Source organism: Pristiophorus japonicus, chromosome 6 (assembly GCF_044704955.1).
Source record: "Pristiophorus japonicus isolate sPriJap1 chromosome 6, sPriJap1.hap1, whole genome shotgun sequence".
NCBI lineage: Eukaryota > Metazoa > Chordata > Chondrichthyes > Pristiophoridae > Pristiophorus > Pristiophorus japonicus.
In genome coordinates this window covers 41422599-41443368 of record NC_091982.1, presented here as the reverse complement: position 1 = coordinate 41443368, position 20770 = coordinate 41422599, and the positions used below count along the sequence as shown (strand labels likewise).

At 45.9% G+C, this 20770-nt stretch overlaps 2 protein-coding genes across 2 annotated transcripts in view; one reads left to right on the top strand and one right to left on the bottom strand.

Moving 5' to 3' along the window:
- col4a6 (collagen, type IV, alpha 6) overlaps window positions 1-16613 on the bottom strand; it is a 575180-nt gene extending 558567 nt beyond the window's left edge. The window contains exon 1 of the mRNA XM_070882795.1: window positions 16435-16613. The gene's annotated coding sequence lies outside the window, so the exon portion shown is untranslated. The remainder of the gene's footprint in view (window positions 1-16434) is intronic.
- col4a5 (collagen, type IV, alpha 5 (Alport syndrome)) overlaps window positions 1-20770 on the top strand; it is a 291814-nt gene that overhangs the window by 80373 nt on the left and 190671 nt on the right. The window lies entirely within an intron of this gene.

The following is a 20770-nucleotide window of genomic DNA, read 5'->3' as shown; positions in this document are numbered from 1 at the left end:
TATACGTTTCAATAAGATCACGTCTCATTTTTCTAAACTCCAATGAGTATAGGCCCAACCAGCTCAAACTTTCTTCATAAGACAACCCCTTCATCTCAGGAATTAACTTCGTGAACCTTTTCTGAGCTGCCTCTAGTACAAGTGTATCCTTCCTTAAATAAGGAGACCAAAACTGTATGCAATACTCCAGGTGTGGTCTTACCAATGCCCTGTATTGTTGTAGTAGGACTTCCCTACTTTATACTCCATTCCCCTTGCAATAACGGCCAAAATTCCATTTACCTGCCTACCTTCCTAATTACCTGCATGCTATCTTTTTGCGTTTCATGTACAAGGACCCCCAGATCCTTCTGTACCACAGCATTTTGTAATCTCCCCCCCATTTAAATAATAATTTGCGTTTTTATTTTTCCTACCAAAGTGGATAACCTCACTTTTTCTCACATTATACTCCATCTGCCAAATTTTTGCCCACTCACTTAGCCTATCATATACATTCTTTATACTTTCTTTGCATCCTCCTCACAACTTGTTTTCCCATCCATCTTTGTATCATCAGCAAATTTGGCTACATTACACTCGGTCCCTTCATCCAAGTCATTAATATAAATTGTAAATATTTGAGGCCCCAGCACTGATCCCTGTGGAACCCCACTAGTTACAGCTTGCCAACCTGAAAATGACACATTTATCCCGACTCTCTGTTTTCTGTTAGTTAGCCAATCCTCTATCCATGCTAATATATTACCCCCCAAACCCATGAGCTCTTATCTTGTGCAGTAACCTTTTATGTAGCACCTTATCGAATACTTTCTGGAAATCCAAATATACGACATCTACTGGTTCCCCTTTATCCACCCTGCTCAAAGAACTCCAGCAAATTTGTCAAACATGATTTGTAAAACCGTGCTGACTCTGCTTGACTGCATTGTGATTTTCTAAATGTCCTGCTACTATTTCTTTAATGATGGAATCCAGCATTTTCCCAATGACAGATGTTAGGCTAACTGGTCTATAGTTTCCTGTTTTCTGTCTCCCTCCTTTCTTAAATAGGGGTGTTACATTTGCGGTTTTCCAGTCCGCTGGGATATCTCCAGAATCCAGGGAATTTTGGTAGATTACAACCAATGCATCCACTATCTCTGCAGCCACCTCTTTTAAGACCCTAGGAGGCAGGCCATCGGGTCCAGGAGACTTGTCCACCTTTAGTCCCATTAGTTTGCCTAGTACTTTATCTCTAGTGATAGTGATTGTTTTAAGTTTCCCCTCCCCCCAATAGGCCCTTGATTATGCATTATTGGGATGCTTTTAGTGTCTTCTACCGTGAAGACCGATACAAAATATTTGTTCAAAGTTTCTACCATTTCTCTGTTTCCCATTATTAATTCCCTAGTCTCATCCTCTAAGGGACCAATGTTTACTTTAGCAACTGTAGAAGCTCTTACTGTCTGTTTTTATATTTCTTGCTAGTTTAGAAACCTCTGCTCTTCACATTGTGCTGTGGGGTATTCAATGACCAGGTGAACTACCAAAACAAACAGTTTCATGGCTCATCTCAACAATGTAGCCCCTCTGAGTACTGTACTGGAGTGTCAGTTGGAGGTTGTGCACTCTGGTAAGATCTCTGTGACCTGACCTGAAAGTGCTTGATGGTGACCAAGAGTGCCCAAGACGGGAAATTGTACCTTTACAAGCACTCGTTACCCCTCAACAACAACAACTTGTATTTATATAGCACCTTTAATGTAGGAGAACATCCCAAGGCGTTTCACTGGAGTATTATAAGACAAAAAAATTGTCACCGAGCCACATAATGAGAAATTAGGGCAGATGACCAAAAGCTTGTTCAAAGACGTAGGTTTTAAAGAGCGTCTTAAAGGAGGAAAGAGTGCACAGAGGTTTTGGCAGGGAATTCCAGAGCTTAGGGCCTAGGCAACTGAAGACACTGCCACCAATGGTTGGGCGATTATAATCAGGGATGCTCAAGAGGGCAGAATTAGAGGGGCACAGATATTTCTGGAGGAGTTGCGGGGCTGAAGGAGATTACAGATATAGGGAGGAGCGAGGCCATGAGGGATTTGAAAACAAGGATGAGACTTTTGAAATCGAGGCGTTGCTTAAACAGGTGCCAATGTAGGTCAGTGAGCACAGGGGTGATGGATGAATGGGACTTGGTGTGAGTATGGACACGGGCAGCCAAGTTTTGGATGACCTCAAGTTTACATAGGGTAGAATGTGGGAGGCCAGCCAGAAGTGCATTGGTGTAGTCACGTCTAGAGGTAACAAAGGCATGAATGACGGTGGATGCGGGCAAAAAAATATATACCCCAAAGAACCCTGAAGGTCCTAGTTGAAGGCAGGAGGAAAATACAATAGTATCTGATACAGATCAATTGCCACAGCACCAACCAACCTTCACCCACTCACTGTGCTCTTCTTAGAATTCAAGGGGGTGACTGTTAATCATTTAACTGTGTCAAGATTCCATTTCAATTAAATAAGCCATCTAATTTTATGTTGTCAACGACAATAAGCATGGAAAGGACTGAAAAATTTATTTAACTACAAGAAAAAATGAAGATCAGGCAGAATCCAAACGTTGAGCCATCATGTCAACAGTCTGCAGCTGAAACCTGCAGCTAATAATCCGCTGGGTCCTTCACATCCTGCTCCTTGCATCCCGCAGACATATGAATCAAACGGTTGCATGTAAACGTTACTTTTTGGGGGAATGTAATGATGTGTTCAGTTTAATCAACCTTGTATGGAACTATCGGGGCATTAACAGCTGCAGTGCTTGCTTGGTCATGTTGAAGTGATTGGCCAGCACTGGAATGTTTGAAATCAAAAGGATAAAAGGTTAAACAAACTGCGATGAGTGGGCTTTCTGGAGGTATTTCTCAACTAACCCTGGTTGTCTGGCCGTACAGTGTGATTAAATGTATAAATAATAAAAAATAAAAAGGACAGGAAATCTTCACTAACCCATTTCGTGCCAGTTAAGCGAGATTTACTGCGAGATTTACAGTGGAGTCTTGGTCAGCTTTGTGCCCAACTGTTAATGTAATGGCCGTCTCCTTTATAAAGCTGAGAATCCGAATCTTCATACTCTTGTTGGCTTTAAGACTCAAGTATTGTTATTGAAAAGTGAAATCCTGCGGTTTAATGGGTTTAAATTGGGAGTTTCAAATGCCCATTAAAGTTTTCTTCCGGGTGCCATAGTATACTGCAGACATTAGTTGCTGCACCATGCAACGGTGTGAGGCAGATTCATGCCCCAGATCTATCGCTCACTCGGAATATCCTTGTGCACCAGATAAAGATCACGTACTCCCTTACAGTGCTCTTCTCGTGCACCTGTTGATGCTGGTTTCAGAGTGATATTGGAAGTGACCAGAGAGTAGGCTGTCTGGCCTGCTCTCCTGGCCAGCAGTGGCTCGAGCTTGTTGAAAACCCTAAACCTCTGAAGGAAAAGATAAATCACTTCTGTCCTGCCTAATATGGAAATATCCCTTGGAGAGAGAGTTTGAGAAAGCAGTTAAAAAAGCTTACGGGATCCTGGGCTTCATGAACAGAGGTATAGAGTACAAAAGCGTGGGAATTTCTGGCCACTGCACTTTGGGAAGGATGTGAAGGCCTTAGAGAGGGTGCAGAAAAGATTTACAAAAATGGTTCCAGGGACGAGGGACTTCAGTTACCTGGATAGACTGGAGAAGCTGGGGTTGTTCTCCTTAGAACAGAGAAGGTTGGGAGGAGATTTGATAGAGGTGTTCAAAATCACGAGGGGTCTGGACAGAGTAGATAGAGAGAAACTGTTCCCATTGGCAGAAGGGTCGAAAACCAGAGGACACACATTTAAGGTGATTGATAAATGAATCAAAGGCGACATAAGAAAAAGCTTTTTTACGCAGCGTGGTTAGGATCTGGAATGCACTGCCTGAGAGGATGGTGGAGGCACCCTCTTGCAGAGAGTCGGCACCGGCTCAACGGGTCGAATGGCCTTCTTCTGTGCTGTAACCATTCTATGATTCCATGTGATGGGGCAACATTACCAAGTCAAACCTATTTTAACTGGTCATCTGCACACTTTCCAGGAAGGGTTCAGTGGAAAGTTCAAAACACTGACTTTGTTTTGTCAGGAGTGGTGAGGCAAGTTGTGCTCTTCTGGGATGATCTAATCGGGTAAAGACTGGGCGTCGAACCTGGGCATCATGGTCTGCACGACATAGTTCCAAGTAGGATTGGGCATTTATCAACTGTGCCACTGGGGAGGATTGCCTTGACGTGTCTGTTTAAGGTTCTACTTGGTCCAAATTTTCTTTTAACCAAAGCAGCTGGAAAGATGTCTGCGGAAATTGCCTAGTAATTGGTTTAAGTGAATCAAATAGGTTTAATTTGTACGTGATTTTGTTAAGCATGATACACATCGAAGCAAGCTGTGTGGCTAAGAGATTACCTGTTGATAAATTTGACACTAACCCACGCCTGTGCCTCACTTGCCCAGACAGGATTCACGTGAGCACATATACCCATTATTAAATATCTCTTTGGTGTGTAACTGGAATAGAATTCTGCCAGTATTACAGAGACCATGTAACCCTGCAAAATGCAGGAACCATGCTGAAAATGAGTTGGGTCTCCCTTTATTCGTGTATCTTTGTAGCGCAGCCTGCTCTGAGGAACTCTGCGCCATATTAGATGTTTGTGAGCGTTCCGGGATTGCTGTACCGGGAACATTTCCAAAGCCATTTCCGAGTTTTGATGTGATCCTTCCTCATTGCTGATCACACAGCCCAGAGTGGAACTGAGCCATACAGAAAGGAAAGGAAAGGTTCAATCCCTGGTTTGTGCCAACATTAGCCTCAGTTGGGAGTGCTACATTTATCCCTGGTTTAGAGAGAGGAGAAGAAGAATTGGCAAAGGTCCCTCCTCTCTCTCGTGTGTGTGTGTGTGTGTGTGTATATCGAGTGAGGACAGAAGCGGGCATGGTAGTGTTGCTTTCCAACTTCAGATTGCCTGCCAATTTGAGTTATTTAGGCTCACGTCTGAAGATTGGCCAATTGGGTAAGGTACCAGAGGAAGGGTGATGCCCATGGTACTGTGCCCCAGCATGCGAGAGCGCCTTTAGAAAAAAACACCGTGGAATTGTTGCACTCGAGGGCTCCTTGGTGATGTCACCGGGCCTTCCACTGTATATGCACAAGGTAAAATATTTCACGAGGCACTTGAAACTGTAAATTGCTGAGTTGTTCAGCTTAGCTATCTGCTTTAGGAAGCCTTGAGGTATGCAATATGAAACAGAACTCGGTAGAAAGTGTAACTAGTCTGTGTGATTTACTCAAGGTCACGACTGTTTATAGAATGGTTTTTTAATATAAAATTAACCTTCAGATTCCTGTCAGGTTAGACTAAAAGCCAGCGGTTAGACTAAACAGGACACTCGCTCAACCCAACTAGCTTTGTGATGAAAGCAGCACAATGTACAGTACCCGGGAGTGACACTTTGAATCTGGAATTTCAGACTTGGTGCTTTAATGGCTCGGCCTCTTCTAAACTTAGTGGGTGAGGCCACCAGTATCCCACAATGCTCCAGAGTGACCACATCGAATTACACAGGGAAACAAAATAGACTTCGAGAACCAAAATAAAAGTAAGCTGGAAGCACAGCTTAGTCTGTCTGCTAAATTGAAAAGAACGGCTTCAATTCCAAGTCTGTTACTAGATTGAATGGCCTACTTAAAGCCTCCCTTTTTGTGGAGCTTTCAGACCCACTCAACATGACTGAAGTATCTGCATAGCATGTGTACAAAAACCACCGAGGAGCTTCCCTAATTGTGTCACTTTTTAAAAGTACTTTTACTTTTTAAACCCTCCAGTGCTACAACCTCCCTATGACCTCGTGCATTCCCCATTGCCCTCGCCTCACTATTAGCAGCCGTGCCTTCAGCTGCCCAGGCCCCACACTGTGGAATTCCTTCCATAAATTTCTCTACCTCCCTGTCCTTCTTGAAAGCCCTCCTTAAACCCAGCTCTACGACCAAGTCTTTGGACACTCCACCGTAGATGCATTTAAGGGGAAGCTAGATTAGTATATGGGAGCAAGGAATAGAAGGTAATGCTAATAGGGTCAGATGAAGTCGGGTGGAAGGAGGCTTGTGTGGAACATAAACACTGGCACAGACCAGTCGGGCTGAATGGCCTGTTTCTGTCCTGTAAATTTTATGTAATTCCTTTGGTTTGGTGTCCACTTTTCCTGACACCTCTGAATCGCTGTGGGACATTTTTCTATGTTAAATGTGCTACATAAATGCAAATTGTTGTCGTAAGTTATGGGATGAAACAGTCTGCTTCTATGCTCACCACTCATGCTATTGCTAGAAAACCATGGGATGGTGATGAACAATTTTCCAATGTATGTTTGAGTGTGTGTTTGTGTGTATGTGTTTGTGTGTATGTGTTTGTGTGTGTGTGTGTGTGTTGCCGGGAGAGCTGCAGCAAGCTTTTTACTTCATAAGTTGCAACAGTTAACTGTCCTTGTCTATCTTTCAAATGGAATAACCCAGTCATATTCCTGTGAGTATATCTCTTTTGAATTTAGAATTGTTATGCTGTGATAGTTCAATTCTTGCACGTGGACACCACCTCACATCATCAGGGCTGGGGCACTGGCCAGGCTGGCAGCAGCTGCTGGGGAGGAAATGAAAGCTCAGAATAGGGCCGGAAAGTGGAGTTGAGGTAGAAGAACCGCCATGATCTTATTGAATGGCGGAGCAGGCTGGAAGGGCCGAATGGCCTACTCCTGCTTCCAATTCTGGTGTTCTTGTATTAACTGAACCACCCCGCTGTCTTCACATTGTAGCATGTGAATCCAGCGCACATATTTAACAAAGAGAAACTTGCATTTATATAGCGCCTTTCACAACCACCGGATGACTCAAAGTCCACCAACTCGAGGTGAAGCGCAGGCAGCGGAAGGAGTGTGCGGCAAACCAGTCCCACCCACCCTTTTCTTCAACCGCTGTCTGTCCCACCTGTGACAGAGACTGTAATTCCCGTATTGGACTGTTCAGTCATCTAAGAACTCATTTTTGGAGTGGAAGCAAGTCTTCCTCGATTTCGAGGGCCTGCCTATGATATGATGATGGATGATGATGACTCAAAATGCTTCTACAGCCAGTGAAGTACTTTTTGGAGTGTACTCGCTGTTGTAATGTAGGAAACGCGGCAGCTAATTGTGCACAGCAAACTCTCACAAACAGCAATGTGATAATGACCAGATGATGGGTGGGAAAGCAAGTTGTGAGGAGTACACAAAGAATCTCCAAAGGGATATAGACAGACTAAGTGAGTAGGCAAACATTTGGCAGATGGAGTATAATGTGGGAAAGTGTGAGGTTATCCACTTTGGCAGGAAAAATAAAAAAGCAAATTATTATTTAAATGGAGTGAGATTACAAAATGCTGCAGTACAGAAGGACCTGGGGGGTCCTTGCGCATGAAACAAAAAAAGTGAGTATGCAGGTACAGCAAGTAATCAGGAAGGCAAATGGAATGTTGGCCTTTATTGCAAGGGGGATAGAGTATAAAAGCAGAGAAGTCTTGCTACAACTGTACAGGTTTGGTCTCCGTATTTAAGGAGGGATATACTTGCATTGGAGACAGTTCAGAGAAGGTTCACTAGGTTGATTCCTGAGATGAAGAGGTTGACTTATGAAGAAAGGTTGAGAAGGTTGGGCCTATACTCATTTGTTTTGTGCTGTGGCTATTGAAAATAGTGCCACCTCTAAATAGTAGCCCCTTGCAGTTTCTTGCTGGAAACAAGAGAACTTGCATTTCCATAGCACCTTTACCATGATAAAACATCCCAACTCTGCTTTTTATATAAGCGAATGAGACAGATTGGTAGTAGAGTTATGTAAATTTCCCTCAAGGACTCTTAGAGGCAGGCAGGGAAGTAGCGAGGCAAAGCGCTATTGAGAAGATGGGTGGGGCCTAGGTAGCTGTATTGCATCTTGAGGGCACAATCCCAGCCTCCTTCTTCGAGAATTGGTACCAAAGCCACATCTCTACTGACATGCCTAAGGACCTCTGGTGGAGTCTGTAGATGTGACTGCCGCAGTAAAAGTGGATCTGTAAAACCCACCTCGGGTCCTGATAGGTCTTTTCCCCAGTCACGCCTGTGGAGCTTCTCTTTGTTGTCCAGCTTCCCGAGAACAATAGAAACCCCAAAAGCAATACTAGTGGGAGCTGTTGCAAATCACAGTGAAACCCCCTTGACTGGTAGGTGGTACAGGCACGTCACAATGGCTTGGCATGGTGGAGCAAATCACTTCACGATGCGAGGCAGGCATGTCCAGCCGTCATTTAAATCATTTTTAATGGTCAAATCAAGCTTGTGCACTTGAGCTGGCATATCTTCCTCCTCTTAGCCTTTACACGACAGCAGAAAAGTTACCCTAAGTCCCAGCTCCAGCAATACCCTATGGTTAACTGGTGTGCCCGCCTCGTGATTATGATAGTGGGCTAGCAGCCCAGAGGTTATAAGATTAAAATCTCACCAGGACGAGTTGAGAAATTGAATTCAGTAAATTTGTGGGCCAGAAAATGGCACTGCAATTGGTTGGCTTGTCATTAAAAACCCAACTGTTGCACTCGTGTCCTTCAGAGAAAGGACCCTGTCATCTCTAACCAGTCTGGCTTCCATGTGACTCCAGTCCCTCGCTATGTGGTTAATTCCAAATGCCCTTGGGGATGGGTAATTAATACTGCCTCGCCACTCCATTTGATGTGAGAAATCAACTCTTGATGCTGGGTATACTTCTGTACAAATCTCAACCGGTAACTAAGAGGCCATCACAGTTGAGCCCACTCGTTCTCCAGTGCAAGGGTTATAAGTTTAGAGTCTTGCCTGAGCTTTTCTCAGAAACCCTAGTCACTCCCATAGGTCGTCTGCGTGTCTTGTTTTCAGTGGTGTGCCTGTACTGACCAATATGTATATGTAGGGCATTATTAATCCTCTGTGATCTAAACTGAATATTCATCTCATTCACACATGTATCCCTTCAGTCTCTCTGAAGGCAGATTGAGTAAATATTGGATGAGACGAGGTCAGATACGAATTGTTAAACTGCTTTATTTCACAGTGAGTGGATATACAGAGTAATAGTTATAATCCAATTCACTTAGTACAACTTTTGTGACATAATAATACAGAATAATGAACACACTATCCTTCCCCACATCAATAGCTGATCTTGCTTGATTTAAAATAACTTCTAAACACTCTCCTGCATTCTAACTTTCTCACAGCCTTTGCTGCCCCTGACTGATTGCCTGTGTCATTTTATCTCCCTCTGTTCAAAGCTCGAAAAGAACCAGACTACCAACTGTGTTGAGTGTGAGGTGTCATTGTTTATTATTTACAATCCATGGGGAAACATCAAAGCTTAATGCATCAGCATTTTAATCACCTATCCTCTCAGTGCCACTGTGCGAGTGCACTATGCTGTAAAACACATTTAAAAGGAACTTTTTTTTCCAAATTCTTTATGTGGAGAAATAGTCCAAAGATGCTGAAATGTGACAACAGGTCACTTGATTGCAATTAGGATTAGGGATCCTATCTGTACCCACTCCCCTCCCCAACCTAGCCATTTGTAGAACAACAACTTGCATTTATATAGTGCCTTTAACGTAGTAAAACATCCCAAGGCACTTTACAGGAGCATTATCAAATAAAATTTGACACCGAGCCACATAAGGAGACATTAGGCAGATAAATAAAAGCTTGGTCAAAGATGTAGGTTTTAAGGAGTATCTTAAAGAAAGAAAGACTTGCATTTACATAGTGCCTTTCACAACCTCAGGATGTCCCAAAGCACTTTACAGCCAATGAAGTACTTTTTAAAGTATAGTCACTGTTGTAATGTAGGAAGCGTGGCAGCCAATATACGCACAGCAAGCTCCCACAAACAGCAATCTGATAATGACCAGATAACTTGTTTTTGATAGGGGATAAATATTGGCCAGGGCACCGGGGATAACTCCCCTGTTCTTCTTCGAAATAGTGCCGTGGGAACTTCTGCGTCCACCTGAGAGAGCAGATGGGTCCTCGGTTTAACGTCTCATCCGAAAGATGGCACCTCTGACAGTGCAGCACTCCCTCAGCACTGCACTGGAGTGTCACCCTAAAGAAAGAAAGAGAGGTGGAGAGGTTTAGCAAGGGAATTCCTAACTACTGCGCCTCCGGAATCAGTGAACTCGGCAGAGACCAAGGATTGATCTTGTGCGTCTCTGGTCTGCATGATTTAATATTGCACTGGGCGGTGTGGTGCCTTTACCCATTCGCTCATTTGGAGGGCTTTTAAAATGAACCTTAACATAAAAAAAAGCCAGCCATAATGGGGGAGAATGTTGGGTACAAGTTGTTATCAGAGTGTTAATTCCCGTTGATCCACCATTGAGGGGTTGGCAAGGAGGTCTTTCCTCATTGTACCTTAGGACGGCGAAACCTCACTTTGTACAATGTCCCTTTTAAGATAGTGTTTTGAAGATCTTAACTCCCCGTCTTTTCAATTTCCCTCCTCACATTTCCTCCTCTTTTGTACTTTTGCTGGGATATGATTCCTCTGGAGCCAGAAGCGCCTGTGGTACCTCGCTCAAATGGCCCGCCGAGCCCGACAGCTGAGCACAATCCTTTCATTACTCAGCTCCCACACCGACACCTTTCTCCAGCATTCAGGACCCCTGGCTGAAGTCTTCCCTCCCTGGCCTAATGCAGGAAAGTAAATTGTAACCTCTCCCACTGCTGCACCACCTGAGAACCAATGACTCAATACCGAACAGGGATCGCAGAGTCTGGCTTTTCGCAATCTGCCTCACACAGCAAATGGGAATTTCCTTAAATCCTGTTCCAGCAAACGATGGTGTTTGGATGGTGAGCAGGTTTAATCATGCTCCAAGTACTCTTAAATTGCTTACATAGTGTGTCCTCTGTGTTTTTCCTTCTGAAAACGACTTGCTCTTCCAATGCAGAAAATAACCTGATTATATCTCAAAAATCACCAGCGTTCTCTTCCGGTGGCACGAACAAATCGCGTTTTTCATAGATACAGCAAACTCAAATTAAACTCCACAGGGCAGATAATCCCCATGGTAACCGTCTTGTTGTTGCAATGCAATGTACAGCAGCTTTTTTTTTTATCTTGCCTTCGAATGTGCCAAACCTTTTTCTTCCCTTAATCCCCAGAGCCACCCTGTCATGTTAATCTATTTAAACTGTGTGTGCTGAATATACTCCCTGCCTTTTGAGGAGTAGAGGAAGAAAAGAACTTTATATACAAAAAAGTGACTCCTGCCTTTTCAATAAACAGTGCTCTATTGTTAGTGTTCTGCCGCTCAGTCTATCTCCACTGGAGTCAGCTGTACACAGTTGTCCTGCTGGGCCGAGGCAGAGATAGCCTGCGGTCGCAAAGCCATCTCCGCTCTCCTGCACTTCTCGCCCCCATGTTTTCACTGCCTCCTGTTGGCTGATGATCATCATAGACGGTCACCTCAAAACGAGGATGACTTGCTTCCTCGCCAAAAAAGGATGAGTTCACAGGTGTTTCACCCGAACTACATCCTCAAGGGTAGAAGATGCCTGTGCGTGGATTTTTTTAACGTGTGGTGGTCGTTGCACACCAGCTGTTGATGGCTTGATGATGATGAGGACTCCTGGGAGTCCCTGGCCAAAGACCGCCCTAAGTGGAGGAAGAGAATCTTCCAAGAGGGCACTGAGCACCTCGAGTCTCGTCGCCGAGAGTATGCAGAAAACAAGCGCAGGCAGTGGAAGGAGCGTGTGACAAACCAGACTCCCCACCCACCCTTTCCTCCAATGACTGTCTGTCCCACCTGTGACAGAGACTGTAATTCCCGCATTGGACTGTTCAGTAACCTGAGAACTCACTTTTGGCGTGGAAGCAAGTCTTCCTCGATTTCGAGGGACTGCCAATGATGATGAGCATCATCGGCCTGGACTGCTCCTATACCGATGGTGAAGGGGCCAGTTTTTATGTGGGGTACTGATGGTAGATACCTAGTGAAACAAACCATACATGTGAAGCGTGCAGTTTTGGTTTCCTTATTTAAGGAAGGATACAGTTGCTTTGGAGGCAGTTCAGAGAAGGTTCACGAGGTTGATTCCTGAGCTGAAGGGGTTGTCTTATGAAGAAAGGTTGAGCCGGTTGGGCCTATACTCACTGGAGTTTAGAAGAATGAGAGGTGGGGGCTTGACAAGGTAGATGCAGAGAGGATGTTTCCCCTCATGGGGAAATCTAGGGGGCATAGTTTCAGAATAAGGGGTCGTCCATTTAAAAAGGAAACGAGGAGGAATTTTTTCTCTCAGAGGGTCGTGAATCTTTGGAATTCTTGTGGAGGCTGGGTCATTGAATATATTTAAGGTGGAGATAGACAGATTTGTGAATGATAAGGGAGTCAAAGGTTATGGGGAGCAGGCAGGGAAGTGAAGTTGAGGCCAAGATCAGATCAGCCATGATCTTATTGAATGGCGGAGCAGGTTCGAGGGGCCAAAATGGCCTACTTCTGTTCTTATAATATTACCTATAGCTGTGAGTTACAGGAGCATTTGTGAGGGGTGCTCATCACACCCGATTTGCTTTATCATGGAGTCGCGGACTTGTGTAGGTCACCTGGTATGTACCCGTATCACTAGGCAGGGAGTATATTCAGCACACACAATTTAAATAGATTAATATGGCAGGATGGCTCAGGCGATTAAGGGGGGAAAAAAAGGCTTGGTGCATTCGAAAATAAGATTTTAAGAAAGCTGTGGCTCAGTGGGTAGCAGCCTCACCTCAGAGTCAGAAGTTTGTGGGTTCAAGTCCCACTCCTGAGACTTGAGCACAAAAATCTAGACTGAAACTTCAGTGCAGTGCTGAGGGAGTGCTGCACTGTCGGAGGTGCCGTCTTTCGGAAGAGGTGTCAAACCGCGGCCCCATCTGCCCTCTCAGGTGGGCGTGAAAGATCCCATGGCACTATTTTGAAGAAGAGCAGGGGAGTTATCCCCAGTGTCCTGGCCAATATTTAGTCATCAATCAGCATAACAAAAAACAGATGATCTGGTCATTATCACATTGCTGCTTGTCGGAGCATGCAGTGCGCAAATCGGCTGCTGGGTTTTCTACATTACAACAGTGACTACACTTTCAAAAGTACTTCATTGGCTGTAAAGCGCTTTTAGACGTCCAGTGGTCGTGAAAGGCGCTATATAGATGCAAGGCTATATAATCTACATACTGCCCAAACCCAGGCTCCGCTCCCCGTCGACCATCTTTAGTTCCACTTTACCCCCTCTCCTGTTTGTCCTCCATCCTTGGTTTCTGTAGTCAGAATTTTTTACTTCACCCTCTTACTGCCCCATGCCCACCTCACTCTCCAACCCACCTGCACTATTGCCCCGTTTCCCCTCGCCTGCGGCCCACTCCAGGGCGGAGTCTGTCTGGACCCAGGCCGTGCCCATCTTGGCTTCCACCGTTGGCTGTTCCAGCGCAGTCATCCACATTGTCTCATTCCCCGTTGCCAATTCGACTCCACCGCCTCCCCGCCCCCCCACCCCCAACCCCTCTTCTTCTTTGAGACCGAACCTCTCGAACCTCCTCCCTGTCCATTCACTCCCATCCTTTGCCCTGACTCCCCAGCCATTCCGCATCGTGCCCTAACATGTCCACTCCCTTAAGAATCAGGCTCTCACCATCCACAACTTCATCCTGCATGAGTCTGATGACACCCTGGCTCACTGACATTGACTCCTTCCCCTTACCAAGGAATGCCGCACCCAGCTACACATCCCATGGCACACGTCTGCTCGAACTGCCCTGGTATTTATCGCCAGGTCCCACTGCTGCTTCCCACACCTCTATCTTTGGCCTGTTCTGTTCTTGGCACTTGCTCAGTAAAACTATGTGGGGGAAAGGGTGAAAACAGGCGCTAAGTGTTTGCTGTGCTAATATGACACGCCTGTTTTAAAAGTCTGGTTTCAGCACACAATTTTGTGTTAACTTAGATTACCATGGTTTCAACTTCCTGCAGGCACTAAACCCGCCACCTGCAGGTTTGGCACTCAGGCGCTGATTAGGTGCAATTTCCATGGAGTGGTACATGTTGCTTCCACGCATGCACTTCCAATCACGGTGTGGAGTGCACTGGCTGACCACAGAACGGGACATATCAGGATGAGCGGACCGAGCAAGAGGGTGCGCAGGTTCTCAGAGACTGCACTGGAGGTCCTGGTGGAGCAGGTCCGGAGGGGGATGGGGAAAGAGCCCACCTGCTGTTCCTCTCTCCTGTAACAGTTGGTGTTGCTGTGCCTGGCCTCATCACCTCCTCCCATTCCTCGTCCAGACCAAAGGGGACCCCTAGCAAGGTGCCAGTGACCAAGCACCCCCTTTCTCCTGGTGACTCCTATAAGGTGTCCAATAAGGTAGATTAGCACAGCATTCGCTCGCTTTAGGTGAATTGCTCAGAGAATTTCCATGAAAAATTTTAATAGAGTGTTGGTGCAGTCTTGACAAAAGTGTCCCAAAAAGTCGCCCAATGTGTCTCAATATGCAGTGTAGTCAGTCCATCTCCAGCAGCAAGTGAAAAGTGAATTTTTTTAAGTAGTGCTAGAAATCCTCAGCAATGCATTCTTTACTCCTGTTCAGCCAGTCGCTGTCAAGAGAGATCATTAATTGAAGTGCTAGCCAGCAAAATGGTGTGCAGCCTCTTTATTGAGTGCTGGCAGGCAATTTAATTGTCAATCAGAGCCTTGACGATCCTCGGCGCGGCCGTTCTCAGCATGCGATTCAACTCCTTTACAAAATGGCGTCTTGCACTAAAGGCGAGCTAAACTGGCCTTGCAGCTCAAGACCCCATCTTGACCACCTCGTAGGGGCCGCGAATTCAGGGCCAATATTTTAGTGCACAGGGACGCAAATAGTAAGTGCTACATTCGGGATCTGGGCTTCAGGACTGTAGTTTGTTCGCTCCCCGCCCATATTAGATCATTTTCCCTTTCTTCCCTCCTCACGCGACCGTGCTAACTCATGCTAGTGTACAGTTACACATGTACCGACAAATTTCAGTACCTCACCTAAGTCGCCATTCTTCGTGTAAGAGTCACATAGTACTTATAGCGCAGAAACCGGCCATTCAGCCCAACAGATCTATGTCGGTGTTTATGCTCCGCACGAGTCTCTTCCCACCCTTCTTCATCTCACCCTAGCAATATACCCTTCTATTCCTTTCTCCCTCCTGTGTTTATCAGCTTTCCTTTCATAGAAACATAGAAACATAGAAAATAGGTGCAGGAGCAGGCCATTCAGCCCTTCTAGCCTGCACCGCCATTCAATGAGTTCATGGCTGAACATGAAACTTCAGTACCCCCTTCCTGCTTTCTCGCCATAACCCTTGATCCCCCGAGTAGTAAGGACTTCATCTAACTCCCTTTTGAATATCCACCTATGCTGTTCGCCTCCTTGTACTAGCGAGTTGCACACTCTCACCACTCTCTAGCCTTAGCAGTCAGTGTTGATGGTCCTTCTCCTCATGGGGATCATTGCAATTGAGCCCAATCCTATCCCCCACCGGACATAAAACGCAACTCGTTTCGAGGCAGGTGTCATTGGGTACGAGCAACGTTCCCTCTAGGCCGCGCAGCCCGGGACTGGTTTTTACAATCTTAAGATTCGTGCATTAAACTATGAATGAGCCACACAGCCCCTTAAAGGGGCCGCTCACTTAAACTAAAATTAGAGGGAACATTGGGTGCAAGGTGTAACTTTTGTTCTCTCTGAGGGGTGTGAAGGGCCGTTGCTCCAGTGCGGTTGAGCAATATTTTTTAGCAAGTTCCATAAGGGTTACAATTGCAGAGGAACCGGGGCATAAGCAGCTCCCGAGTCATGTTACAGGCCCTGGCCTGGGTTCATATAAGTTACAGTAAAATGATTGGCATGTCAATTTATCAAATCTACCGACTCACTCCTTTGGAGTGAAACTCAATTATTGTGGCTTCAAGATTTAGCCTATTTTGACACAGCTCATTCCTAAAAGACACCTGTATTAAATGGGTTTACTTTGATCATCAATCTGACTGCTGACAGCTCCCTGTTGTGGATAGCTCTCGTCTTGGCCAGAGTTCCGTACTGAGGAGTGTTTGGTGCGGTGTCATTACAACACCAATTTCCACATGCTTAAATATTAAATTATTGGTTGCAGAAATGCTGCTTCCCTTAAGCCCTTAGCTACAGTGCAACTTCTTCCAGCCGACTGGTTTTTACAGCTGATTGTGTTAAGTGTCAGAACACTTCTGTAGCATGATCAACTTTTCCCCGCTGAGAAGAGAAAAGCTCACTGCCCGCTTTCTTGAAGTCAATGCTTTAGTGGTCATTCACTTACTTTTTTTATCTCCGATTTTCTTCCTGCTCTTCAAGCGTGCAAGGTAAATGCCAACACAGACTGGTTGGGCCAAATGGGCGGTTTCCATGTTTGAAAGAAATTAAGGGGGAGAAATTGGGGTCGTTGGGGGCAAATGACTTTTCGCTCAGGCGTGGCACTGCTAACGACTCCCGCTAAATTCCGCGGGAATTTAGCGGCGGCGGACACCGGTAGTGCCGGCGATGGTGACATCATCACCGTGCGCAGCGACCTGTTTTCGTCCCACAGCAAAAATTTGTAAGCGTCCCCCCCGAAGCTGCGCCGGGCGATGACGGTGACAGCTTCAGCGGGCGAGTACATGGCGGCCGGCCGCTCGCGGGGCGCTAGTTGGAAAGGGAGATCGAGTGCGCATATAAAAAAACAATCGTCCAACTTAACTGTCGCGGTCCGTTGCCTCCTTGAATGTGAGCTCCGTGCCGTGACCTGGCAGCCCAGCACGGCACTCCGCTCCACGGTGTTCCAGTAGGACTCTGCAGAGTCTGCAGCTTGGCCCTTCCCTTTAATGGAGGGGAATGCCCTTCTACGAGTCACGCTGCACATTCCAGCATGCAGTGCTGCGCCCTGCTCCTTCTGCTTCTGCCCCTTTATCGCCCCAGAGAGGAAACGCAGCACGTTTTTCTGGGCTCCACTTCCTCTCAGAGGCGATAACGGCAATTTCGCGAGCGGGGTGGGGCTTCCGTGCCTGGTGGAGGAACTCCCGCTTCGCAGATGTTACCGCCCCCAGACGGGGCGCTACGCAATTTCCCGGCCAAAGACTTGCATTTATATAGCGCCTTTCATCAGACCGGACATCCCAAAGCGCTTTACAGCCAACTAAGTACTTTATGAAGTGTAGTCACTGTTGTAATGTGGGAAACGCGGCAGCCAATTTGCGCGCAGCAAGCTCCCACAAACAGCAATGTGATAATGACCAGATCATTTGTTTTTGTTATGTTGATTGGGGGATAAATATTGGCCAGAACACCAGGGATAACTCCCTTGCTCTTCTTCGAAATAGTGCCGTGGGATCTTTTACATCCGCCTGCGAGAGCAGACGGAGCCTCAGTTTAACGTCTCATCCGAAAGATGGCACCTCTGACAGTGCAGCACTCCCTTAGCACTGCACTGGAGTGTCAGCCTGGATTTTTGTGCACAAGTCTCTGAACCCACAACCTTCTGACTCAGAGGCGAGTGTGCTACCCATTGATATTGTGGTTTCTATGTGTGTATTTCTCCTGAAATGCTGACTGATGCTGGTACAGTTCCATAGAAACATAGAAACATAGAAAATAGGTGCAGGAGTAGGCCATTTGGCCCTTCGAGCCTGCACCACCATTCAATAAGATCATAGCTGATCCTTCAATGGGCGAGAAGTTTGGGAGAAAGATTTGGGAGCGTTACAATAGCGTTCCACAGGCGCTGGAAGCTCTTTGACACCATGGCTAAGTGACCATTCTTCAGTGTCCCTGAAGGCTACTTTTGCAGGAAGTGTATCCAGCTGCATCTCCTGACAGACCGCATTGCGGCACTGGAGTTGCGGGTGTATTCACTCTGGAGCATGCGCGATGCTGAGAATGACGTGAATAGCACGTTTAGTGAGTTGGTCTTACCGCAGGTAAAGGTTACACAGCCAGATAGGGGATGGGTGACCAACAGGAAGGGCAGTGGAAGGAAGGTAGTGCAGGGGTCCCCTGCGGTCACCCCCCTGCAAAACAGATACACCGCTTTGGGTACTGTTGAGGGGGATGACTCATCAGGGGAGGGCAGCAGCAGCCAAGTCCATGGCACCGTGGGTGGCTCTGCTACACAAGAGGGCAGGAAAAAGAGTGGGAGAGCTATAGTGACAGGGGATTCTATTGTAAGGGGAATAGATAGACGTTTCTGCGGCCGCAACCGAGACTTCCGGATGGTATGTTGCCTTCCTGGTGCAAGGGTCAAGGATGTCTCGGAGAGGGTGCAGGACACTTTGAAGGAGGAGGGTGAACAGCCAGTTGTCGTGGTGCAAATAGGTACCAACAATATTGGTAAAAAACGGGATGAGGTCCGACAAGACGAATTTAGGGAGCTAGGAGCTAAATTAAAAAGTAAGACCTCAAAAGTAGTAATCTCAGGATTGCTGCCAGTGCCACATGCTAGTCAGAGTAGGAATCGCAGGATAGCTCAGATGAATACGTGGCTTGAGGAGAGGTGCAGAAGGGGGGGATTCAAATTCCTGGGACATTGGAACCGGTTCTGGGGGACCAGTACAAACCGGATGGTCTGCACCTGCGCAGGACTGGAACCAATGTCCTACGGGGAGTGTTTGCTAGTGCTATTGGGGAGGGGTTAAACTAATATGGCAGGGGGATGGGAACCTATGCAGGGAGACAGAGGGAAGTACAATGGGAGCAGAAGCAAAAGATAGAAAGAAGAAAATTAAAAGTGGAGGGCAGAGAAACCCAAGGCAAAAAGCAAAAAGGGCCACATTACATCAAAATCCTAAAGGGGCAAAGGGCGTTAAAAAGACAAGCCTGAAGGCTCTGTGCCTCAATGCCAGGAGTATTCGGAATAAGGTGGACGAATTAACTGCACAGATAGCAGTTAACGGATATGATGTCATTGGCATCACGGAAACATGGCTCCAGGGTGACCAAGGCTGGGAACTCAACATCCAGGGATATTCAACATTTAGGAAGGATAGACAGAGAGGAAAAGGAGGTGGGGTGGCATTGCTGGTTAAAGAGGAAATTAATGCAATAGTAAGGACATTAGCTTGGATGATGTGGAATCTGTATGGGTGGAGCTACGGAATACGAAAGGGCAGAAAACCCAAGTGGGAGTTGTGTACAGACCACCAAACAGTAGTAGTGAGGTTGGGGACAGCATCAAACAAGAAATTAGGGATATGTGCAATAAAGGTACAGCAGTTATCATGGGTGACTTTAATCTACATATTGACTGGGCTAACCAAACTGGTAGCAATGCGGTGGAGGAGGATTTCCTGGAGTGTATTAGGGATGGTTTTCTAGACCAATATGTCGAGGAACCAACTCGAGGGCTGGCCATCCTAGACTGGGTGATGTGTAATGAGAAAGGACTAATTAACAATCTTGTTGTGCGAGGCCCCTTGGGGAAGAGTGACCATAATATGGTAGAATTCTTTATTAAGATGGAGAGTGACACAGTTAATTCAGAGATTAGGGTCCTGAACTTGGGGAACGGTAACTTCGATGGTATGAGACGTGAATTGGCTAGAATAGATTGTCAAGTGATACTTAAAGGGTTGACTGTGGATAGGCAATGGCAAACATTTAAAGATCACATGGATGAACTTCAACAATTGTACATCCCTGTCTCAAGTAAAAATAAAACGGGGAAGGTGGCTCAGCCGTGGCTAACAAGGGAAATTAAGGATAGTGTTAAATCCAAGGAAGAGGCATATAAATTGGCCAGAAAAAGCAGCAAACCTGAGGACTGGGAGAATTTTGTAATACAGCAGAGGAGGACAAAGGGTTTAATTAGGAGGGGGAAAATAGAGTATGAGAGGAAGCTTACTGGCAACATAAAAACTAACTGCAAAAGCTTCTCTAGATATGTGAAGAGAAAAAGATTAGTGAAAACAAATGTAGGTCACTTGCAATCAGATTCAGGTGAATTTATAATGGGGAACAAAGAAATGGCGGACCAGTTAAACAAATACTTTGGTTCTGTTTTCACGAAGGAAGACACAAATAACCTTCCGGAAATACTAGGGGACCGAGGGTCTAGTGAGAAAGAGGAACTGAAAGATATCCTTATAAAGCGGGAAATTTTTGTGTTAGGAAAATTAATGGGATTGAAGGCCGATAAATCTCCGGGACTCGATAGTCTGCATCCCAGAGTACTTAAGGAAGTGGCCATAGAAACAGTGGATGCATTGGTGATCATTTTACAACAGTCTATCGAATCTGGATCAGTTCCTATGGACTGGAGGGTAGCTAATGTAACACCATTGTTTGAAAAGGGAGGGAGAGAGAAAAACGGTTATTATAGCCTGACATCAGTAGTGTGGAAAATGTTGGAATCAATTATTAAAGATGAAATAGCAGTGCATTTGGAAAGCAGTGACAGGATCGGTCCAAGTCAGCATGGATTTATGAAAGGGAAATCATGCTTGACAAATCTTCTGGAATTTTTTGAGGATGTAACTAGCAGAGTGGACAAGGGAGAACCAGTGGATGTGGTGTATTTGGACTTTCAAAAGGCTTTTGACAAGGTCCCACACAAAAGATTGGTGTGAAAAATTAAAGCACATGGTATTGGGGGTAATGTACTGACATGGATAGAGAACTGGTTGGCA